The sequence below is a fragment of the Centruroides sculpturatus genome, unplaced genomic scaffold (assembly GCF_000671375.1).
Source record: "Centruroides sculpturatus isolate CEXI.00-Female unplaced genomic scaffold, Cexi_2.0 scaffold455, whole genome shotgun sequence".
Lineage (NCBI taxonomy): Eukaryota > Metazoa > Arthropoda > Arachnida > Scorpiones > Buthidae > Centruroides > Centruroides sculpturatus.
The window spans coordinates 117,716-145,322 of NW_019384559.1; the positions used below are offsets into that span (position 1 = coordinate 117,716).

General features: G+C 26.7%; 1 pseudogene; it reads left to right on the plus strand.

Annotated features, from left to right (window-relative positions):
• The first annotated feature begins 5,308 nt into the window (after nt 1-5,308).
• LOC111623935 lies at nt 5,309-27,295 on the plus strand (annotated as a pseudogene).
• The last annotated feature ends 312 nt before the right edge of the window (nt 27,296-27,607 follow it).

Consider the following 27,607-nt stretch of genomic DNA (forward strand, 5'->3'; position numbering starts at 1 on the left):
ATATTCTGAAAACAGAAATATCGATCCAAATCACTCACGAAATTCTGGATCAGATTCGAATCGTGATCCCTTGGAGCGATAACAATTTGTAATTTCGCATGCATCGTGACGAATAGTTTTATTAATAATATATATTTAGTACAAGAAAACAATAAAATAATGAAGAATTTATTAATAATATAAAATATGTTATCAGAAGAAATATTAATATAAATATATCATCAAAAATATTAAACAATGCGAATAAAAATTATTAAATTGATTCGGAATTTTCTTTGAATTAAATGCTTAGCGACAGATATCGCAACATGTAAATAAAATTTCTATAATCGGATTTGGTTTATAATAGAAATTTTAATTTATAAAACAAAAATGATTAAGTTATTGAGAGTTTAAAATATTTTCACTTAAATTATTAATGATTTTTCTGTAGAAAAAGGGAGGAAGTATAAATATTGTTTCGAAGAAATCAGGAATTTTTGTAAAGAATAAATAAAATGGAAATTCTATATTTTAAAACATCCAAATATTTTAAATTAATAATTATTGTATTAGAAAAATCAATCTGTTCAGGATATATACAAGTATTTAATTGTGAGTTTTTTTATAATTAAAATGTTTCAGAAAGTCTCTTAAATTTTTCTCTTAATAAAATTTGTCAAAACTTTTTTCAATCAAGATAAATTAAGATATTCTAATAATGGAATATCTATTCTTTAATATGTTAAATTATAAATTATTATTAAGAAAATTTCTCATCGCCTTTTACGCAGATAATTTTTGACATAGAAACGTTAACGACTGTCCTGAAAGAAAGATGAAAGAAGTGATAAGTTTAAAGATATTTGCAGAAATCTAATCTTATTTTAGAATATAATTTAATATAATTGTTAAACACGAATTGTTAAAATATTTTTGACATTATATAACAGTTTATAACCTGAAATAAATGCAAACTGTATAAATTTTTATACCCGTTCAACTTAATTTTTTGAGATAGAAACAATGTCGTAAATTGTTCTAAATTTATAAAAATGCGGTTTTTATTGTCAATTTTCTGCAATATTGCAGTACATCAAAATTAATTCCTAGCATTTTAACGCTGTTGATTGCTCCCAAACTTTTAAAAATCTATTTTAAATGAGGTTAAGCTGAACTTTGAGAACTTTGAAGCTGAAGAAGCTGAGAACTTTGAAAAATTATTTAAAGTATTACAATGTAACCTTAAGACAAGACAAAGAATTTAATTAATTTAATTTTTTAAGTGATTATTGCAATAGAGTAAATTGTGGAATAATAAATAATTTTCTATTATTAGAATGTTTAAAATTAATATTATAATTTTCTCTAAAGAATAATTTTAAAAAGACTGGAATTTTAATAACATTGCTGAGATAGAATTCATTTCACGTTGATTATAGAGCCGAAAATAAACTAGAGATATAACGATAATTCTTTTACATGTAAAATAAAGTTTTTACATTGGTTTCAGATGTATCTATAAATGAAAAATTGTATTTATTTTATGCAATATTTTAAAACTTTGTGAAGTAAAACATTGCCATAAGATTTATCTTGAAAGGTCTTAGAATGTTTGGAGTTGGTGCTTTTATTTGAATTCGGTTTACGGTATTTTGAAGAAAAATTTTTTTATTCAATGCAGCTTTCTTTTTTTCATAAGAAACGTTGGGGTTTCGGCCACAGGCCATTGTTTCCCAACCCTTTGTGAAACGGTTGACGAAAATGTGAGTGAAAAGTTTTCGTAATGTTAGAGATAAAAATAACTGATCTAAACTTTGAAAGAATTCTCTACTATCCTTTTTCAGTATCATATTTAAAATCATTTTGCTTTGAAATCATATTGTTGTAAAAAAATAAAAATCTTTTTTGATCTTTTTACTTGTGATAACCCAAATTTCTATGCGTTTAATTAGAAAAATTTTATCATCAATAAATCAACGATATTCGGTACCTTCTGAATAGTATTTTCTATTATTATTATTAAGTATAGTACGTTTCAAAATACAAAATTATTTTATTATTTAATTTTTCACGATACAAATTATTTATTTTCTATACATTTTAAATATTTTATATATATATTTTTTTTAAATAAATTTTTCAAGACATGTTCTGTAATTGTATTTAGAGTATAAAAATATTCGCTTTTCTTATCGTTTAGATAGAATACATAAATATGAAAATATATTAAATTTAGGATTATGAAACGCAATTTTCTTTAGAAATTCCATTTTTATTGATAAATTTAACAACTTATTGAGAAAAATTCTTTTTATAGACTTATACCACATTCTTTTTCTTCATTAATTGACATTTATTTTACTATAAAGAATTTTCCACTTTCATTTTTATTGAATTTTCTATATTCAATTTACAAATATTGTATTTTTAAAGAATACAAAATTTGTCTTTTGTATGGTTTATGCACTTCAAAATATTTTAAATTCTTTTACTATTAAAGCGCTTTCCCTGTTAGCTACCTGAACTTTAATTTATAAAAACTAAAGAGTTTATTTTTATACATTATTAATATTAAAAACTTTGTGTACATATTTATCTGTTAGAGTAATTGCTAAAATGAATTATTAGTTAATAAAATATTTATTTTTGCAATATATGCAAGCGTTTAAAATGTTTAAAATAATATTATAAACTTCAATTATATTCAAATATTTAAACCAATTTAAAATAGACTAAGATATTTAATATGATGTTTAATAGAATAGTTTTAAGCATTAAATATTTCCAATTTTTAACTGAGAATTATTTACATTTTTATTATATTTATTCCAATAAAAAATTTCTGCACTTATTATCTGACTGTACTATTTTTACTTTGCTGGTTCTGTTATATATAAAAGAGAGAAAGTACGACGATCGGTCAAAAAAAATGATCCCCAAAATGTTTAATTTTTGGATTCAGGGGACCTTGAAATATCGATAAATGCAAAAAATGGGGGGTTCTGTTTGTATGGATGGATGTTAGTGTATGTGATGGCACGATTTTGTTCATCTCGATTGAAGCTTAATAACTCCTGTGCCTTTTTACGAATATTTCTGAAATTTTGCAAGGAGGTTTGTTTATTAGAGGCATTGATGCTATTAAATTTTGATATTTTTGGTCGAAGGGGTTGGGAAACAAAGGGGGATTGTGTATCATATCTTGAGTGGGGTCGGACTTAATGACGATTGTACTCGTTATTAGCATTTCAAATTTTTTAATAAATGGAGCCACACGCAATTTTAAATATTGCCGGAAAAGTTAATCAACTCGTTGCTGGATTTTTTAACGTATGTGTTTTTGCTTTAAGTCAATATATTACATAGTTAAATTATTTATTAGAGTTATTAGAAATAATTAAAAAAAAACAGAAAATATATTACTACAATTTATTTATATTAAAAAAGTTTTAAGACAATTGTAGAGAACTATAAGAAACCTTTAGAGCAGGCATGTCAAAGNAAATGGGCATTAAAATAGAATGAATGACTCATTTTCTGGTGGAATTGCTTAGTGTTAACAGTGTTTTTTGGGAATTCTATAAAAGGAAAATTAATCAAAAGCAAATATAATTAAAAATTATTAAAGTTTAATAACTTTGCAATCTTCTAATTATCGTTTATAATTACTTTAATCTGAAAACGTTGCAAACATTAATGTCAAAATACACGATAAAGTTAAAACGAATTTTCTAAAATTTAATTTCAATAAATGAATGTCAAAAATTATTTATGATTATGCTATAGTCATATTTAAACAGACCACTCGGTATTTAATCCGTAATCACTTCTTAATTATTCAACTGTAACCCCTATGTATATGTGTGGTATAGAGAAACCTTCATCAAGAATACAAAAGCTCACGTTCCATGGGGAAGTAGTTATGGTAAGAGAGGGAGGGCCCGAAGACATTATCAGACGAGTGCAGTATGTACACGTAGGGATACCAATTACTTATCGTAGGGTGCAAATTGACTCGCTCTAGCTGCAACTTAATGAATCGACTCGGTGCATGCAGAAGTATATGCTTTTGCTGCAAATCATTCATGCTCTCCTATAATTAATGGCAGAGACACTTTCACAAGAGTGAAAAAAAAAAACATCCAGAAATGGATAGAAAATAGACAATTCGAAAAATCTTTTTCATTTTTATATCGAATCTATTGACTTTTAAAGTTATAGCTGTTTTATGCAAAGTATTGTATTTACGATCTATATCTTCTGGAACATTTAGTTATCAATCATTACAGATTAGCTGTAATTTAGGTGGCGGTTAGACCGTTGTAGTAATCTGTATTGCCTGCTGGGAGAAGTTCATTTGGTTGGTAGCACTGATGCAGCTTTTAATAGGCCTGGAGAAAGTCTTTGCTATTATGATGATGATGGAACCACTTGCATTAATCAAGTTGACTCGTGTTGAGTTGGGTTTGGGATTTAAGGATTATTCCAACATCGTTTTCATGATATCTTTGTTATCAAAATAAATGAGCTTACCTCCGAGAGTAAAGTAGAATGCATCGATAGTAGATTAGGTCGATTGTTTTTCTCCGGAAGTGGAGAAGGAAACGGTTATTTTGAAATTAGTTCTGATCCTTCGTTTGAAAGCTCTCTCCAATGTTAATTGAATAAAATTATTTTAATTGAATGAAACCTCTTTCGTAATAAGAGGTACAAGTTAAAATTAGAGATTATGACCAACTACCTAACAATTTAAGTTACCGATAAAATGCAATTAAAATTTAGCTACTTCATATTAAGTTCATTATTATTCTTGGCTACAAACACTCGACTTAACTAACCGTCTCGTATTGGCAACAATCTATGTCAATCTCATTTACATGGAAATAGAAACAGCAGTTTTTGGCTATTTGCCTGCCTAGCGAACAAATTTACGTAAAATTTTCATTAAGGAGGTAACAAATTAAATTGAGGACCGAGACGATGTATTACAGCGTGTTTTACATATTAGATTTTACCTGGTTGGCCAAATTAAAATTTAATTGCTACTGGCAAAAGTCTTAATAAAGTAGAATATGTGAGAACCCACACATTAAATTATGTAGGAACGAACGGATAATCTATTCTTCTTATATTTGATAAAGATCTAAGCTCTTATAAAACATCTGTATTCTGTTTTCAACTTTTAGAAGCGATTTAGAAAGGTGTGATCTTGTTTATACTAATATACAAAACTATTTCAACGTGAAATTCATTAAAAAAATATCGAATTAAACGTAATATTGTGAAAGATTTGACAAGAAGAAACGAAGAAAAATAAATCATGAGGATGTCTCTAGGCGAAAAGATTACAAAATATGAATTGATGTTATGCAAATTAGACAACGTAAGCCAATTTCATCAAATATATTCTGGCGCGAACGAATAGGCTGTTATGTAAACGAATTTCTTTTCTTAAATTGAGTTGTTCTAATCCCATTTTGAAATCTCGAACTGACAAGAAAAAAATGATTTAAATCGGAAAAATCAACTAGTTGTTGAAAGATAGATGCAACGTCCTGGACAATGCAGTAAACACGAAATATTGAAAAAGATAATAAGAAAAAACAATGTATGTATACATGTATATGTATATATTACAAGAGGAAAGGTCTTAACGTCGTAAAATAGAAAAAGAACAAACTTCAGAACTCACTTACTAAAAGAATAAAAAACAAAAGAAGCAGAAAACGTGGATTTAGAAGTTAGGAAATGAGAAACGGGATGTGCTAGCAAGCATGGCTTCGTTATCGTTGCTAGGAATTTTCTTCCATTTCCTAGCTCCCTTATGTTAGTCCTTTCAGAAAATAAAGCCGAAACTCCAGAGCACCCTTCCTGCATACAAACCACCTGCCTCATTGATTTCCATCAGGAAATGTAGGCTTAGAGAACACATTAAATTGTCATCGTTAGGGTGGTTTACGTCCGAGACAAGCATTGGCCGACTGGTGTAAATTCTGCTCTTTCACTATTTACTTCCAGTTTCTTAAACGAATTCCTAGACCATTTTTTTTTTTTATACAGAATATCTAAGATATGATTATTTTAAGATATAATTGTAATATTATTCAGCACAGATTATTCATAAATTGATATAAACGCATAATTTTTTTTTTCTGTTTCTATTATTGGTGCCATTTTATTATCGTGTTAGATTTATAAAGTTCGAAAGAAAAGGAAATAAAAAATAAATTTATATTAACAATTCTACGTGTTTTCAAATGGACGATTGCGAAATAACTTGTAAACACGAACAAAACTCGTATAAATCCAAATTATAAACATCATCTACACAAAAGTACATGTAAACAAACATTACATTTCTCACTTACCGCATGAATAATTTATGTCCATCTATTTGGATCGTTAATTTTCTTTTTTTTTTATCTATTGAAAACACAAAATTAAATCAGAATTGAACATAATAATTATATTTAAATCATTGTTCTTAAAAAGATTAAACTTGAATTTATAAACGTTATAAAATTGTATATTTTTCTACGAAAGAAAATTATGCTTATAATCTAAATTATTTCTAAACTATTGACTATTAAAAATTTAAAGACATTTTTTTAATAATTTTTTTTAATATTTTTAAATTTAAATATTAAAAACATCCACGGAAATTTATATATNCAACAACATGGAAACGATAATGAGTGCACTCTTTTGTTGAACGTTTTTATACGTAAAACTGTTTATTCTTTATAATTGCTTTCGGTAAACAAATTATTTGTGCCTTGCAAAACTTTCATCATTAAAAATTATAATTTTTAAATTAAATATTTGTTTAATTAGATTTTAAACTTATTAACGTAAAGACTAATTAAATCTATGATTTTTCTGTATTGGATAATTGAAATTAATTGTTAAATTCTATTAGGATAAGCTTCGTTTTATATAAAAATATAAGCGAATATAACAACGCATTTGAATATATGCAGCTAAATTTCATGGTTGTGTTAGTACGTTCTTAGAATATATTTTATGCACGTCAATATTCTGAAAAGTATCAGCCACAATTTCTTGACAAGTGCACCTAAGCCTCAAATAATTTGTTTTCATAAGGAAAATATATTTTTATTCGAATTTTTATTCGAATTTTTCTTTGTGCTTTCTAAATTTTCTAGACATTTCGATTAAATTTTAATTAATTTTCAAAAGTTTTACTCTCTTTAAATTATTCTATCCGGTGATACATTTTATAAATTCATGATTGTGTAACATTAATGATATTCACGACAGGTTCAACTTATAAGCGATTAATATTACTTAATGTTAATCGTATTTACATTAATTACAACTGTTCAATTAAATTTTTATTAATTATTAATAATTTAAAATCACATTTAACTAATTATAATTCTGTGCGATAGAGACGATTGCGAATTAAAATTTGTGTAAGTGATTTGCAAACATCAAAAGACAAGAATGACAATTTTCAAGTTGTTAAACATTTGCATGACAAACACGTTACTTGTCTTATAATAAAGAGGTGAATAAACTACAAAACTACGCCCTTTTATCTTCATTTATCACGATTGTTCGATATTAATTCATTCTTTACTCCAATAAAAGTAAATGTAAGTTATCATTAAAAGAATGTATACTTACTGTTTGCAAAGAGCAAAACAAATAATAGAGTTTTCTTTTGCCACGTTTATTGTTTAAATAAAATTGCCGAAACAGAAATTCTTCTTGGAAATATATTGTAAATTGATTACTGTAGACGTCTTAATCAAAGTGGATGGTGCAAAGAGACAAGATACCATCGTGTAGAAGATTCTTATACTTTCTTTCTTGCAATAGCTTCTTGTCAGACAATACTTTTGGCGAGCCTTCACTTGTATTGCAGACTACATGCTACAATAATCACAGGTTGTAATTACGACAAAAGTAGAAAAAGTTATTTGTTGTATTGTGTACAACTTTCCCAACTCCTCTAACACCCTTTTAATAAGTAATAAAGATTTGCTTTCAGCTGTTAATTTTCTTATTTATTAATATTGCAGCTTAACTTTCGAGAATATTTACGTTATTAATTTTTGTCGCCGCAAAAACGAAACTAGGAAACCGTTTGATTTATTTGAAATTTTAGCAAAAGTATTAATAGTATTTATCAAGTTTCCTCGTAGAATCATCGAGGAAGAATTAATGTTTATTACGTAGAGAGTAGATGGGTCCTTAGAGGATGCGTTCCAACATTTAACTAATGTTATATTACCGTACAACTGCACTCAAAGTTTCTATTCAATCTTATATTTAGTTTCGAATAGCACAGTTGCTCTTGCGGTATTCAATCGATTTTAAACAAACATGCCACAACCGATACAATTTATTCAAATAATCGAAACATGTATGATTTGTGACTGCCTCCTAAAAATAAATGGCTTTCCACTACAAAAGCACTTTGCTATCTTTCTAACAAACACTTCACTCATGAGTGGCAAGAAAATTTTTAAAATTACTTTCTAGAATATTGGTCCAACGATCTTGTTTTTGCCAAACTTCTCGTTTGTCCTAACAGTTCTATTGATCCACATTCGCTCGGCTTTAACTCTATTAAAATACGCTTGTTAAAAATTGAAAGCATTTATTATAATATATACGGTGACTTATAACAAGATGTTTTTTTTTAATTTAATATATTTTATTCTTGCCATCGATTTATTCGGTTCTTCCATACAATAAAATTATAAAAACGATAACCATTTTATATTATTCCGAATCGTTACGTAAGATACTATTAAAAATCATTAAAATTATTTATATTTATTTAAAACATATATAAAATATAAATATTTATAAGCAGAGAATTGATATAAATCTAACAAAATGATTAGTTAATTAATAATTTAATTTAGAATTCTTTAAAATTGATATCAGTTACAGATAAATAATGTAAAAATTCTTTTATTTTAATAATATTATTAACGTTAACAGAATTGATAAACAGTTTTCTTACTCGAGATAAAATAAATTGAATGATTACCCATGAAATGTTATATAATTAATTTCAATTTGTAAACTTTAGAAAAATTTTTACTTTAAAAAAAACAAATTTTTTGACGTTTCAACGATATCAATTCGACTTTTTTTAAATTAAAAATTATGAAAACAAATTATTGAGATTAAAAATGTTATGCAGTCGTATATATTTAAGATTAATCTTCTAACTCGATCGATTTGTTACGTTAAATTAAAATTTAATATTTTCAGAAAGTAAAAGTGATTTATATCTTTCTAAACTTTCTAAACTCGAGAAGAACTAAGTATTAATTTCATACTTATCAGGATATTATTTAAACAATATTGAGACTTAAAATAAGAAAATTATATAAGCCTGTAAAATATGCTCATAAATTGCTTTCTGTTATTTTATCATCACATATTTAATTATTCACAAATATTGGAGAAATAAAGTAATAAAATATGATGCTATAAAGTTTAAATTTGTACAAGCTGTAAATTTCTTTGTTGAAAAGTTTATTAGAAATTACTAAGCAACACGGACTATCTTTAAAATACAGTTGTGACATCAATAAAAAAGATGTAGCGTGCAAAACAAGACATTTTAATAATATGCATGGGTGTAAATATTGTTTAGCCTTAATAACAACACTGTATCATAAGTATAAATATAAATTTATTTACGAATTATTTAGTAAAAGTGCATTTTTAACGGTAAAACATAGTCAACTCGAATAGGTACGCAAACACGAGAAGTTCGATATAGATTTTCTACATCTTATATAGAATCCCAAAATCATTTATATTTAAATAAATAATTTTGGGGTTCTTTTTATGTGTACATTACAAAATAACACCCGCATCAAATGGCTTCGCTGGTTCTCGGTCTATAAACGTTATACAGAAACACAACTATCTAAAATTTAAACAGAAAGAATGGTCAAAAAAATGATCCCCAAAATGTTTAATTTTTGGATTCAGGGGACCTTGAAATATCGATAAATGCAAAAAATGGGGGGTTCTGTTTGTATGGATGGATGTTAGTGTATGTGATGGCACGATTTTGTTCATCTCGATTGAAGCTTAATAACTCCTGTGCCTTTTTACGAATATTTCTGAAATTTTGCAAGGAGGTTTGTTTATTAGAGGCATTGATGCTATTAAATTTTGATATTTTTGGTCGAAGGGGTTGGGAAACAAAGGGGGATTGTGTATCATATCTTGAGTGGGGTCGGACTTAATGACGATTGTACTCGTTATTAGCATTTCAAATTTTTTAATAAATGGAGCCACACGCAATTTTAAATATTGCCGGAAAAGTTAATCAACTCGTTGCTGGATTTTTTAACGTATGTGTTTTTGCTTTAAGTCAATATATTACATAGTTAAATTATTTATTAGAGTTATTAGAAATAATTAAAAAAAAACAGAAAATATATTACTACAATTTATTTATATTAAAAAAGTTTTAAGACAATTGTAGAGAACTATAAGAAACCTTTAGAGCAGGCATGTCAAAGATACGACCCGCGACATCAATTCAATAATGCTGTTTGTTTATTTTTTATTATCTTGATATCAAAGAAAATGTTATATTTTGTATTTAAACAAATAATACTTAATAAACAAAATTGTTGAACTCAATTATTATTATTATTATTTATTTATTTATTCATATAACTTAGAGATATTAATTTTAATTGATTTATTTTTGTGTTTAATTTCTTGTTTACATTATGTTTTCTTTATTTCATCTTTTGAATTTCAAATTAAAGTCCGTCTAAACAAGATTATTTATTTTTGCTGGAAAAGTACGAATGTTGTTTTTTTTCTATTTTGTTGTCAAATCTTGGATTATTAAAAATGAACTTTTTGATTCGGCTGCTTTTGGACTACTTTTTAGAAAATTTTTGTCCGCAAAAGCGACGTTGTTCAGTATTCGAGACAGTTCGGTATTAGAGACTTTGTTGCGTTTTCTTATTGGTGAACGAGTTCGGTTAAATAAACTGCAATGGTAAAAATTTTCAATAAATATAATGTCAGCTAAAAGAAAAGTTGATAGTGAGTGCCGATTTTTCCAACCAAAGTGGAAATTTCGTACTTTTTATTGAATGGAAAGGTAAACCACTTTGTTTGATTTGCAATCAGATTATTGCCGTTTGTAAAGAATTTAATGTGAAAAGACACTATGAAACGAATCATAAAGACAAGCTTGAGTTATTTAACGACGAAATTAGGCAAGAAAAACTGGCATCTTTGAAAATTAAACTTACGGGACAGCAATCATTTTTAAAAAAATCAAAAACTGACAGTGAGAATGCAATGAAAGCTAGTTATTCGATCGCACTAAAGATTGCAAAAATATCAAAAGCTTTTAGTAACGACGAATTTTTAAAAGAATGTATGCTAGACGTGACCGACATTTCATTCCCATCACAGAAACAAGTCATTCAAGAAAAACCCCTGACTAGAAATATAATTGCTTCCAGAATAAATGAATTGGCAGAAAATTTGGACTTTCAATTTAAACATAAAATTAAATAATTTATCTGGTATTCCTTAGCAGCCGATGAAAGTACAGATATTAGAGATACATCACAGCTTGCTGTATTTATTCGTGGAATGAATAAGATTTTAACATCACAGAAGAGTTGCTTCAGTGCATACCATTGAAGAGTACTACCACGGCTCAAGATATTTACTCAGCAATTGAGCAATTAGTACTAAATTATGACTTGGATTGGAGTAAATTCTGCAGTATTATCACAGATGGGTCACCATCCATGGTCGGTAAAAATGCTGGTGTTGTCATAAAAATATGGAACAAAATTTTAAATGAAATTTAAGGTGAACGATCCAAATTCGTTGGAATTCACTGTCTTGTACATCAAGAAGTCTTGGCCTCTAAAGTGCTGAAAATGGATTATGTAATGAGCCTCTAAAGTGCTGAAAATGGATCATGTAATGAATCCCATAATTAAAACAGTTAATTTTATTAAAAGTAGAGGACTATTTCACCGCCAATTCACACAATTATTAAAAGATCTTGATGAAAAATGTTCACATATTCCCTACTTTGCAGAAGTTCGGTGGCTTAGTCGTGGATCAATGTTTAAGCGATTTTTCAAATTGTGTAAGCATGTTACGTCTATGGCTCAAAAGGGCAAACTGATGAAACACAGTGATGAATGGTGGCTTGACTTCTTAGTAGATATGACTGAACACTTGAGTAATTTGAATGTTAAACTTCAAGGAAAAAATGTAATCGTTACGGAACTTAAATGTTCAAGCTTTCGAAATAAAATTAAAGTTGTGGGAATCACAGCTGCGAGAACAAAAACTTGACCATTTTCCTAGCATTCATCAAATCGGCATGTACAATGCAGATAAATTAGCAGATTTTTCTTACCGTTTGTTTGATCTTATTGCTGAATTTGATAGTCGTTTTGCAGATTTTCGCGAGCTCAATACCTACGACTTTCCTCTCTTTGTAATGATTGGTATAGCACCGACTTACTTGCAAATGGAATTAATAGATTTGCAGTGTGATACTGCTTTAAAAAGCAAGTTGAATGAAGTTGACATTTTGGCATTTTATACAAGTACAGTAAAACCTGTCTATGGCGACCACCCACGGTTCCTTCAAAAAGTGGTCTATTAGACAGGTGGTCGTTTAATACAGGTAACTTATTATGTAAATTGAAAATTCCGTGCCAGAAATTTTTGCCCGTTTTGACAGGTGCCCGTCCAATGCAGGTGGTCGCCTAAGCAGTTTTCACTGTACTTCTAAAATCAAAATAGCTATCCTAACTTAAGGAACCATGCTGCCCACATTTTATGCATGTTCATATGTATGTGAACGGTTGTTTTCAACAATGAAGATTAATAAATATAAATATTGTTCAAGACTTACAGATGAACATCTTCAGTCCATTTTGAAAATCAATACAACATCGTTGACACCATACATCAAGGAGTTAATGAAGCGTAAAAGAAGCCAAGTTTCTGGATCCTCAAAATAATATTTTGGTGTAATACGTCTCTACTTAAAAAAATTACAGTTTTTTTTCTTCAATAAAATTATTTTTATATATTTCTTATCTATACTTAGTATTACATTTGCATTTTATTTTTAATCTGGCCCTCTGTCATACTCGAGACAAAAAATTGGCACTTAAGGAGTTTGAGTTTGACACTCCTGCTTTAGAGGATGGTTACGTGCCTCTGAAATTATGCACCATACACATCTGTATTTGTTTCTCGTAGTGTAATAAAATAAAATAAAAGTTAATCAAGGTTTTAAACTTCTACACATAAAAATATCGAATAAATTTTATATGTATGGAGACAATTCTTCCTACGCGTAATTTATGAGACTTTTAATAATTCAAAATATAATTATTGGAACTGTACTGAAGCATTAAGTCTGTTCATCTTTAAAATAATTTATTACGTGTTTAAAAATACAGCTTTACCTAAATGTTAGTTAACCGTTTTATTGTAGTTTCTACTAACAAATATGTTCCGTATGAATCCCTTCATGTTGAATAAACAATTTACAATATTCTAATATATTGCCATGAATATCAATACCTACATTTTTAAAATTTATTATTGTTGTAAAACCTATAATTTAGCATATTTATTATATAAAATAATTATATTTTTTATAACAGATATAAATATAAATATTCTGAAAACATCAATTAACTTGTCTGTTTATTTTAATTAAAAAATGACGTGATTTTATTTAGATTTAATTAATAAAGAAACAAGTGGAAAATAATCGGAATGCAATAAATAATCACAATACTTAATGAAAATTGATAATGTATTTACATAAATAATTCAGAAACCGAAAGAAAACAGTTTTTTTAAACAATGAACTGGATGCCTTTTAATTGAAAATCACATTGATTTTTATGTTATATACTTCAAATATAGAAAAATATCATTTAATTAACTTAGTTATTTAATTAAGTTTATTTATAATATAGCGTGGTAACACTGTTTTTAAATATATCGAACTTGTAGCTATTATTAAATAGCATATTTTTAACAGTTTAACTTGTTATTTAGAAAAACGTCATTATCACCCTCTCTGTTTATCTCATTCGCAGATTTTTTTTTGTAATTTAATTAGCATTGTTTTCAAAAATCTCCACGTTAATTAAGCAACTTTTATTTGCATAACATTTATAAGAAATTGAATCGAGATATTGGTCTGGTCTGAGAAAATTAAATTTGCAGAAACTAACTCCTCATTCCTTTGATCTAATTCGATTCGGTTAAAAATCCTGCTTTTGACAACTCAATTATACACAAAACACTCAAACTCCTTATTAAATTTTATAAATCGAATCTTAAAATTTTTGAATTTTCTATTGGTTCTAAAAGCTTTGCTAGTAATGTATACTTTGAAGTATAGATGAATATTTTAACCCATTAAAAACTCTAGTCACGTATTTAGTTTATATCTCATTGTCATTTCGTGAGAAAATCCCAAAATAAGCATCAAATATCATTCCAACTTTGCTTTTAAACTCAAACTCTGGGGATCAGTTAGCATATATATTTAAATATAAAGACATATTTTTCGAAAATTGTATGATAAAACATAGACTATGCCTTACTGTCTGCAGATAATATCAATAATTTTATAAAAGGTAGCACTATTTCAAGGTTTTAAAATTTACATGTAAGAAACTAATAATATTTTAAATTATAATATCAAAAAATAACTGTTGAATGGTCTTTATTCAGTTATAACCAGAACTGCCGAGATTGATTTGGGCCTGGGATTGATTAATACTTTGGTTAGAGCCTGGAACAAATATCCCTTCTCGTTACCCTGGTTACAACAATTCTAATGAGCTACAAATATCTGAATAACCTACGACTACCCCGCAAGTTTAAACGTTCGAAAAGTAACAAACAAACTTACAATAAAATGCCTATAAAAATACCTATGTAATAACTATGCTAAAATACCTGTGTACAAATATCCTAGAATGTAAACAACTCAAGAATTTTCAGAAAATTAATGTAATATTTCTATAAATTACAGAATGAACAAAAATTCACTATCGTGTGTGATATATTATTTTTTATTATCCAATATGATATTTAGTAGAATAATATAGATAGATACTGTAACAAATACTTTATTTGGAATATTCTAAAAATCCATTGCGTTGTAATATAAATATTTTTTTAAGTATTATCTCACAAAGTTTATTGGATATAATATAAAAATTAGGCTAATATTTATATTACATGCTATCNAAGTTTAAAGATATTTGCAGAAATCTAATCTTATTTTAGAATATAATTTAATATAATTGTTAAACACGAATTGTTAAAATATTTTTGACATTATATAACAGTTTATAACCTGAAATAAATGCAAACTGTATAAATTTTTATACCCGTTCAACTTAATTTTTTGAGATAGAAACAATGTCGTAAATTGTTCTAAATTTATAAAAATGCGGTTTTTATTGTCAATTTTCTGCAATATTGCAGTACATCAAAATTAATTCCTAGCATTTTAACGCTGTTGATTGCTCCCAAACTTTTAAAAATCTATTTTAAATGAGGTTAAGCTGAACTTTGAGAACTTTGAAGCTGAAGAAGCTGAGAACTTTGAAAAATTATTTAAAGTATTACAATGTAACCTTAAGACAAGACAAAGAATTTAATTAATTTAATTTTTTAAGTGATTATTGCAATAGAGTAAATTGTGGAATAATAAATAATTTTCTATTATTAGAATGTTTAAAATTAATATTATAATTTTCTCTAAAGAATAATTTTAAAAAGACTGGAATTTTAATAACATTGCTGAGATAGAATTCATTTCACGTTGATTATAGAGCCGAAAATAAACTAGAGATATAACGATAATTCTTTTACATGTAAAATAAAGTTTTTACATTGGTTTCAGATGTATCTATAAATGAAAAATTGTATTTATTTTATGCAATATTTTAAAACTTTGTGAAGTAAAACATTGCCATAAGATTTATCTTGAAAGGTCTTAGAATGTTTGGAGTTGGTGCTTTTATTTGAATTCGGTTTACGGTATTTTGAAGAAAAATTTTTTTTTATTCAATGCAGCTTTCTTTTTTTCATAAGAAACGTTGGGGTTTCGGCCACAGGCCATTGTTTCCCAACCCTTTGTGAAACGGTTGACGAAAATGTGAGTGAAAAGTTTTCGTAATGTTAGAGATAAAAATAACTGATCTAAACTTTGAAAGAATTCTCTACTATCCTTTTTCAGTATCATATTTAAAATCATTTTGCTTTGAAATCATATTGTTGTAAAAAAATAAAAATCTTTTTTGATCTTTTTACTTGTGATAACCCAAATTTCTATGCGTTTAATTAGAAAAATTTTATCATCAATAAATCAACGATATTCGGTACCTTCTGAATAGTATTTTCTATTATTATTATTAAGTATAGTACGTTTCAAAATACAAAATTATTTTATTATTTAATTTTTCACGATACAAATTATTTATTTTCTATACATTTTAAATATTTTATATATATATTTTTTTTAAATAAATTTTTCAAGACATGTTCTGTAATTGTATTTAGAGTATAAAAATATTCGCTTTTCTTATCGTTTAGATAGAATACATAAATATGAAAATATATTAAATTTAGGATTATGAAACGCAATTTTCTTTAGAAATTCCATTTTTATTGATAAATTTAACAACTTATTGAGAAAAATTCTTTTTATAGACTTATACCACATTCTTTTTCTTCATTAATTGACATTTATTTTACTATAAAGAATTTTCCACTTTCATTTTTATTGAATTTTCTATATTCAATTTACAAATATTGTATTTTTAAAGAATACAAAATTTGTCTTTTGTATGGTTTATGCACTTCAAAATATTTTAAATTCTTTTACTATTAAAGCGCTTTCCCTGTTAGCTACCTGAACTTTAATTTATAAAAACTAAAGAGTTTATTTTTATACATTATTAATATTAAAAACTTTGTGTACATATTTATCTGTTAGAGTAATTGCTAAAATGAATTATTAGTTAATAAAATATTTATTTTTGCAATATATGCAAGCGTTTAAAATGTTTAAAATAATATTATAAACTTCAATTATATTCAAATATTTAAACCAATTTAAAATAGACTAAGATATTTAATATGATGTTTAATAGAATAGTTTTAAGCATTAAATATTTCCAATTTTTAACTGAGAATTATTTACTTTTTTATTATATTTATTCCAATAAAAAATTTCTGCACTTATTATCTGACTGTACTATTTTTACTTTGCTGGTTCTGTTATATATAAAAGAGAGAAAGTACGACGATCGGTCAAAAAAATGATCCCCAAAATGTTTAATTTTTGGATTCAGGGGACCTTGAAATATCGATAAATGCAAAAAATGGGGGGTTCTGTTTGTATGGATGGATGTTAGTGTATGTGATGGCACGATTTTGTTCATCTCGATTGAAGCTTAATAACTCCTGTGCCTTTTTACGAATATTTCTGAAATTTTGCAAGGAGGTTTGTTTATTAGAGGCATTGATGCTATTAAATTTTGATATTTTTGGTCGAAGGGGTTGGGAAACAAAGGGGGATTGTGTATCATATCTTGAGTGGGGTCGGACTTAATGACGATTGTACTCGTTATTAGCATTTCAAATTTTTTAATAAATGGAGCCACACGCAATTTTAAATATTGCCGGAAAAGTTAATCAACTCGTTGCTGGATTTTTTAACGTATGTGTTTTTGCTTTAAGTCAATATATTACATAGTTAAATTATTTATTAGAGTTATTAGAAATAATTAAAAAAAAACAGAAAATATATTACTACAATTTATTTATATTAAAAAAGTTTTAAGACAATTGTAGAGAACTATAAGAAACCTTTAGAGCAGGCATGTCAAAGATACGACCCGCGACATCAATTCAATAATGCTGTTTGTTTATTTTTTATTATCTTGATATCAAAGAAAATGTTATATTTTGTATTTAAACAAATAATACTTAATAAACAAAATTGTTGAACTCAATTATTATTATTATTATTTATTTATTTATTCATATAACTTAGAGATATTAATTTTAATTGATTTATTTTTGTGTTTAATTTCTTGTTTACATTATGTTTTCTTTATTTCATCTTTTGAATTTCAAATTAAAGTCCGTCTAAACAAGATTATTTATTTTTGCTGGAAAAGTACGAATGTTGTTTTTTTTCTATTTTGTTGTCAAATCTTGGATTATTAAAAATGAACTTTTTGATTCGGCTGCTTTTGGACTACTTTTTAGAAAATTTTTGTCCGCAAAAGCGACGTTGTTCAGTATTCGAGACAGTTCGGTATTAGAGACTTTGTTGCGTTTTCTTATTGGTGAACGAGTTCGGTTAAATAAACTGCAATGGTAAAAATTTTCAATAAATATAATGTCAGCTAAAAGAAAAGTTGATAGTGAGTGCCGATTTTTCCAACCAAAGTGGAAATTTCGTACTTTTTATTGAATGGAAAGGTAAACCACTTTGTTTGATTTGCAATCAGATTATTGCCGTTTGTAAAGAATTTAATGTGAAAAGACACTATGAAACGAATCATAAAGACAAGCTTGAGTTATTTAACGACGAAATTAGGCAAGAAAAACTGGCATCTTTGAAAATTAAACTTACGGGACAGCAATCATTTTTAAAAAAATCAAAAACTGACAGTGAGAATGCAATGAAAGCTAGTTATTCGATCGCACTAAAGATTGCAAAAATATCAAAAGCTTTTAGTAACGACGAATTTTTAAAAGAATGTATGCTAGACGTGACCGACATTTCATTCCCATCACAGAAACAAGTCATTCAAGAAAAACCCCTGACTAGAAATATAATTGCTTCCAGAATAAATGAATTGGCAGAAAATTTGGACTTTCAATTTAAACATAAAATTAAATAATTTATCTGGTATTCCTTAGCAGCCGATGAAAGTACAGATATTAGAGATACATCACAGCTTGCTGTATTTATTCGTGGAATGAATAAGATTTTAACATCACAGAAGAGTTGCTTCAGTGCATACCATTGAAGAGTACTACCACGGCTCAAGATATTTACTCAGCAATTGAGCAATTAGTACTAAATTATGACTTGGATTGGAGTAAATTCTGCAGTATTATCACAGATGGGTCACCATCCATGGTCGGTAAAAATGCTGGTGTTGTCATAAAAATATGGAACAAAATTTTAAATGAAATTTAAGGTGAACGATCCAAATTCGTTGGAATTCACTGTCTTGTACATCAAGAAGTCTTGGCCTCTAAAGTGCTGAAAATGGATTATGTAATGAGCCTCTAAAGTGCTGAAAATGGATCATGTAATGAATCCCATAATTAAAACAGTTAATTTTATTAAAAGTAGAGGACTATTTCACCGCCAATTCACACAATTATTAAAAGATCTTGATGAAAAATGTTCACATATTCCCTACTTTGCAGAAGTTCGGTGGCTTAGTCGTGGATCAATGTTTAAGCGATTTTTCAAATTGTGTAAGCATGTTACGTCTATGGCTCAAAAGGGCAAACTGATGAAACACAGTGATGAATGGTGGCTTGACTTCTTAGTAGATATGACTGAACACTTGAGTAATTTGAATGTTAAACTTCAAGGAAAAAATGTAATCGTTACGGAACTTAAATGTTCAAGCTTTCGAAATAAAATTAAAGTTGTGGGAATCACAGCTGCGAGAACAAAAACTTGACCATTTTCCTAGCATTCATCAAATCGGCATGTACAATGCAGATAAATTAGCAGATTTTTCTTACCGTTTGTTTGATCTTATTGCTGAATTTGATAGTCGTTTTGCAGATTTTCGCGAGCTCAATACCTACGACTTTCCTCTCTTTGTAATGATTGGTATAGCACCGACTTACTTGCAAATGGAATTAATAGATTTGCAGTGTGATACTGCTTTAAAAAGCAAGTTGAATGAAGTTGACATTTTGGCATTTTATACAAGTACAGTAAAACCTGTCTATGGCGACCACCCACGGTTCCTTCAAAAAGTGGTCTATTAGACAGGTGGTCGTTTAATACAGGTAACTTATTATGTAAATTGAAAATTCCGTGCCAGAAATTTTTGCCCGTTTTGACAGGTGCCCGTCCAATGCAGGTGGTCGCCTAAGCAGTTTTCACTGTACTTCTAAAATCAAAATAGCTATCCTAACTTAAGGAACCATGCTGCCCACATTTTATGCATGTTCATATGTATGTGAACGGTTGTTTTCAACAATGAAGATTAATAAATATAAATATTGTTCAAGACTTACAGATGAACATCTTCAGTCCATTTTGAAAATCAATACAACATCGTTGACACCATACATCAAGGAGTTAATGAAGCGTAAAAGAAGCCAAGTTTCTGGATCCTCAAAATAATATTTTGGTGTAATACGTCTCTACTTAAAAAAATTACAGTTTTTTTTCTTCAATAAAATTATTTTTATATATTTCTTATCTATACTTAGTATTACATTTGCATTTTATTTTTAATCTGGCCCTCTGTCATACTCGAGACAAAAAATTGGCACTTAAGGAGTTTGAGTTTGACACTCCTGCTTTAGAGGATGGTTACGTGCCTCTGAAATTATGCACCATACACATCTGTATTTGTTTCTCGTAGTGTAATAAAATAAAATAAAAGTTAATCAAGGTTTTAAACTTCTACACATAAAAATATCGAATAAATTTTATATGTATGGAGACAATTCTTCCTACGCGTAATTTATGAGACTTTTAATAATTCAAAATATAATTATTGGAACTGTACTGAAGCATTAAGTCTGTTCATCTTTAAAATAATTTATTACGTGTTTAAAAATACAGCTTTACCTAAATGTTAGTTAACCGTTTTATTGTAGTTTCTACTAACAAATATGTTCCGTATGAATCCCTTCATGTTGAATAAACAATTTACAATATTCTAATATATTGCCATGAATATCAATACCTACATTTTTAAAATTTATTATTGTTGTAAAACCTATAATTTAGCATATTTATTATATAAAATAATTATATTTTTTATAACAGATATAAATATAAATATTCTGAAAACATCAATTAACTTGTCTGTTTATTTTAATTAAAAAATGACGTGATTTTATTTAGATTTAATTAATAAAGAAACAAGTGGAAAATAATCGGAATGCAATAAATAATCACAATACTTAATGAAAATTGATAATGTATTTACATAAATAATTCAGAAACCGAAAGAAAACAGTTTTTTTAAACAATGAACTGGATGCCTTTTAATTGAAAATCACATTGATTTTTATGTTATATACTTCAAATATAGAAAAACATCATTTAATTAACTTAGTTATTTAATTAAGTTTATTTATAATATAGCGTGGTAACACTGTTTTTAAATATATCGAACTTGTAGCTATTATTAAATAGCATATTTTTAACAGTTTAACTTGTTATTTAGAAAAACGTCATTATCACCCTCTCTGTTTATCTCATTCGCAGATTTTTTTTTGTAATTTAATTAGCATTGTTTTCAAAAATCTCCACGTTAATTAAGCAACTTTTATTTGCATAACATTTATAAGAAATTGAATCGAGATATTGGTCTGGTCTGAGAAAATTAAATTTGCAGAAACTAACTCCTCATTCCTTTGATCTAATTCGATTCGGTTAAAAATCCTGCTTTTGACAACTCAATTATACACAAAACACTCAAACTCCTTATTAAATTTTATAAATCGAATCTTAAAATTTTTGAATTTTCTATTGGTTCTAAAAGCTTTGCTAGTAATGTATACTTTGAAGTATAGATGAATATTTTAACCCATTAAAAACTCTAGTCACGTATTTAGTTTATATCTCATTGTCATTTCGTGAGAAAATCCCAAAATAAGCATCAAATATCATTCCAACTTTGCTTTTAAACTCAAACTCTGGGGATCAGTTAGCATATATATTTAAATATAAAGACATATTTTTCGAAAATTGTATGATAAAACATAGACTATGCCTTACTGTCTGCAGATAATATCAATAATTTTATAAAAGGTAGCACTATTTCAAGGTTTTAAAATTTACATGTAAGAAACTAATAATATTTTAAATTATAATATCAAAAAATAACTGTTGAATGGTCTTTATTCAGTTATAACCAGAACTGCCGAGATTGATTTGGGCCTGGGATTGATTAATACTTTGGTTAGAGCCTGGAACAAATATCCCTTCTCGTTACCCTGGTTACAACAATTCTAATGAGCTACAAATATCTGAATAACCTACGACTACCCCGCAAGTTTAAACGTTCGAAAAGTAACAAACAAACTTACAATAAAATGCCTATAAAAATACCTATGTAATAACTATGCTAAAATACCTGTGTACAAATATCCTAGAATGTAAACAACTCAAGAATTTTCAGAAAATTAATGTAATATTTCTATAAATTACAGAATGAACAAAAATTCACTATCGTGTGTGATATATTATTTTTTATTATCCAATATGATATTTAGTAGAATAATATAGATAGATACTGTAACAAATACTTTATTTGGAATATTCTAAAAATCCATTGCGTTGTAATATAAATATTTTTTTAAGTATTATCTCACAAAGTTTATTGGATATAATATAAAAATTAGGCTAATATTTATATTACATAATAAAATATTTATTATCAACTCTATTAATATTTCAAATTTTAATACAGAAATATAAAAATATTATTATATTAATCCACGAAAATAATTTTTATTGCTATTCTTAGTATTTTTTTCTGTTTTTAATTAATATCTTCATTTTATTAATGCTTAGTAGGAAGAACATATATATTTTTTTAAAAAAACATTAATTTAAATACTACACAGGCTACAAGACATTACAGATTTCTAAGCCATAAATTTGTAGTATTTTAAAAATAATACAAGAATTCCTGAAAATTTTGAGAGATTTATGAATATTCTAATATATAAATCAGTTAACCTTTATAATTTTCTAGTTCTTTAAGTATATTTATCACTAGTTTGCTATTCTATCCATTAATGTTTATTGAAATACATTAAGAGTAATATTCGAGTTACAAAATCGAAGCTAATTCATCAACTAAATATACAATAAGTGTAATGTCAGATTGTATTAAAGGCATTATTATTTAGAAATATAATAATAACATTACTAAAGACCATATTCTGTAAAGATTTGTTCTAAAATTTGAGATGTTTCGCATCTGATGATAATGACAAACATAAATCTTCGATTTGCTTATGTAATAATATCTAGACGTAAATTTTTAATTGTGACATAAATTGTTGCTTTTCATAATTTATGTGAAGATTTATTTTAAACGAAAGAGAAACTTCACTTGCAGGTAATTTAATATAATGATTTTCTTTAAAGTATCATAATTCTTTTTAGTATAGAAAAATAAAAATGAAAAAAAAGGAACTTACTGCAAATTATACAATTTCGATTAAATTCTTTATTGTTACAGTTACTATAGTGAGAAGCAGAACTTATCGTATCCGTTCTAAACTCTCATAAATTTTATGATACCGGTTATTTCAGAGTTTTTATTTTTAGACTTTGGACGATAAATGCTCTGTTTGATTTCCTTCCACATTCTTTCACTAGTCAAAGAAAAATTACTTTGAGAATTTCACATCTGTATATACAGGTGCAATTTGAACATCTCTTTGTGAATACCCAGCAAAATGTACGATCACGTCATTCATATAATTAACTACCGTCATTATTTTTATTAATGTTTCATTCAGTGGTCTTTTTTTACATAATAAATATTTTATTATAACTTTTTAAACTTTTAAAATAATTCTAAAAAATATTACACTTGGAGAAATTGCACGGATTGAGAATGGATACAATGAAGTATCTTAACTAAAATTTACGATCAAAGATATTTTTCCTCTAATTTATAGAGCTGTAAATTTTAAAATTATTTAGTTTTAAAATTAGTTTTATATAAAAAAATGTATTTATTTGAAGACGTTGGTTAAACTAAATAAATTTTTATAAAAGATTATTATATTTATTATATATTAGTCAGAGTCACGCAGCAATTTTTCCATCGAAGATTTGAATATATAACTGTAATATAAACCAATTTCTTATGAAATGCAATTAAATTCAAGCTTCTATCAACTAGCTATCACATCTACAAATATATATCTTATATAATTTTCTCAGCTTGCTCAGTGCTAATATAGGGGAGACCGGGGCAACTTCGACATGCGGGGCAACTTTGTCAAGCGCTTTTTTTTAAAAACAAATTAAAAGGAGACTTTGGTTATAGGTTAGGCAGTTGAGTTTTATTGGTGGCTTGTTGAGTGTAGTGTTTTTATTGTTCTCCAACAAGCGTAGTTGAATTATCAAGCAAATTTTCATTTTCGTTCAATTCCATATAATATTTTTTTTCCATTTATATTGAATTGGCAGGTTTTGTTATAATTCCATGATAACGAAAGTTACTTTTCCTGTTAGAAGGATGTAACTTCAACTTATTCACGTGGCCAGATCGTGGCTTGGCATTCTGTTCTCAGGGTTGTACTTAATGTTTCGAAATCATGACTAGCGGGGTAAGATCGGCAACATAAAGCCACATTAGAAGCAAAGGATAAAAATCAAACAGATGATAAATGAAAACATGTTTGCATTTGTTATTCATGTATATATGTCTTTGAACTTGCATTTCGTTGTAATAATATTAAATGGGTGTTGGATTTGTATTTCTTTGTTTTAATAGTGAATTCCAACTTATACATTGTTAATAACATAATTTTATATACGTGCCTATCTTGCCCCATTACTGTTGCCCCTATACCAGGGGCAACTTTAATAAAAATAATTAAAATAATTACAACTTTACAAAAAGAGAGAAGTTGCCGATCTTGCCCCTATACCCGGGGCAACTTCGTCAATTTCTCTCTTCTTGTAAAGTTGTAATTATTTTAATTATTTTTATTTCCAAACTGATTTTAACCAGTTGTATAGTAAGGTAACATTCCAATAGACAATATGCAAAGCTTTTTTTCCAGTTTACAGCAGTATTTATTACACAAAATGTAAGTAAAGCTTAACATGCCGATCTTGCCCCGGTCTCCCCTACATGAATCGTCAGTCATTTTAAATACCACGTATAAGGCATAATTAATTATAGAGACTCTAACGTTTTATTTTTGTATATTAAAAGCACAGTATTTTCCTTTACTTTTTATTATAAAATTTTAAATAATTAATTAAAATTAACATTTTGATTCTTCTTTATTCGTTGAAATTATGTAAATTATTAAATCTTTTCTGCACCATTTTTCACTGAATATGTATTTTTATTCTTCAATGATTAAAGAAATCATATTCATGACACCAGTGAAATTAGAATAGCTAATGTAAATAATAACAAAGTTACATTTATTTTTAAAGAATTATAAAGAATTGTTTGTAATTTAAGTGTCCTGCCCAATGTTAATACGTGTGATCCCCGAAATTAATGTGTTCAAATTACTTATAACGAATAAATATTCATACCCCAGATTATATATAAATAATAAGAAATTATTTATTAATCAACCGTTTAAATATTAAATCCCCAGAAAAGGTCACAGATATTTGCATTATTTCAATTTTTATTATTCAGAAGACGTAAACATAACTGTATATAAATGTCTAAGTAGTATTAATAATACGGAAAATAGCTAATAAATATCCAAAAACATAATGGAAATCCGAATTTTATACAGTCCATAATAAAATAATGACATAGAAATAAAGCAAGATAGGTTTTTCAGTAACAGTGATAAAATATAAGAATTTTCGAGCAATACAAAATTCGATTCGTATGATTTGAATTAATACTTTGGTGTCCAGTCAATACTCGAGTGCAAAATAGAGATAAATGTTATGTAATTCAAAACGAAAATACATGGAAGATAGTATAACGTTGCATACATGATAAAATTCATAGATAGTTTAACATTCTTGGCACTCTGATGCGCAGACTAATGACGTGAATTGGACAAATCAATATCAAGAGAAGGAAACAGAGGTTTGCGTTTATAGTTAGTAATTGTCGCTGGTTACAGAGTGCATGACGAAGTTGAAAAAAAAGAACGAAGCAATATCTGTGTTTAGCAATAAATAAAAAAGAATATTCGATATTTGTTTGTTGCTTTTTCACATATATTGTAATTTTACAGGCTTTACTGAATCTCAAATAACAATGCTCATTAAAGTTTAACGATAATATTAATCGAATAAATAATAAATATAAACCTAATACTGTATTTTAAAATGGAAATTATACTATGTAAGTCATTCTTATAGAAATATTTAAAACTATTTTATGTTTCTGACTATTCTACGTTTAAAAGATTGTAATTTATTTATTAGAAAGTTATTTTTCGAGATTATGAGATAATATTATTCATTTAAGTAAATGTTATGTTCCATTTACAAACATAAATCAACTATTACTTCAATCAATTACTGATTGGAAACAATAATACAGTAGCATTTATAATATTAAGATCTTTGAATTATGCAATAGAAATTTGTATTATTATTTATCATTAAGACCTATTATTTTAAGATTATTTAGACTGAAATTTTAGAATTTAAGGACGAATAAACTGTAGGCTTATATAATGCTAACACTAAATGCTTCCAAAATTTCTATTTTTGGAACAATTAGTATTAGTATTAGCCCATACAGGCCTACACTTTTGTTAAGCTACTAGAATGATCCCAAAAATTTTTATTTTTGGGATCGTTCTAGTAGCTTAACAAAATTCATTATAAATACTAAAAATATTTTAGTTATTAAGGAAAAAATTCAAACAAAAATTTAACTAAAGATTTCTTTAAAAAGATAGCATAATTAAATTTTTTCATTTGATAGTTAGCATACAAGAAATTTGAAAAATCAATTTCTAAAGTTTTACTTACTAAAAAATTTAAATTAAAAATTACACAACATAAAAAGTCAAGAGACAAATCTAAATAATTTATGAATTTTTTCTTTTAATTAATTTTGAATTAGATACATTCTTACCCGGTAGTTGACTTGTAACAATCAATAAAAAAGCTCAAAAATATTTCAAAGACTTTTTCTAGCAACTTTGTAATTTCTTGATATAATATTTGCATTTGTAAGTAACACGAAGATATTTCTAATTATAAATTTATCATTACATTTTAGGAGCAAGAGAAATGTTTATGAAGCAGCGGCACCGACGACACGAGAACGAGTTGAGACTTTGAAACAATAATTTTTTCAGTAATGTAATTTTTCATTTCTTAGAATTAAAGAGAATCTTTAATTCCAGGAAATAAAATATTAAAAAGAATATTTTAATTGTAATATATTATGTTATGATTTACAAATTCCTCAATTAATTACAAGAAACTAAATTTCAACGCAATAAATTTAGTTTCTTGTAATTAATTAAAAAAATTATTGTTAATAGGAAATGAAGCTATATAATTTTGTAATTTATATAATAATAAGTTCATATTTTTCATTCATTACTGTTTAACAAAAGCATATTAGTCCCGCAAGAGACGACACGGTCT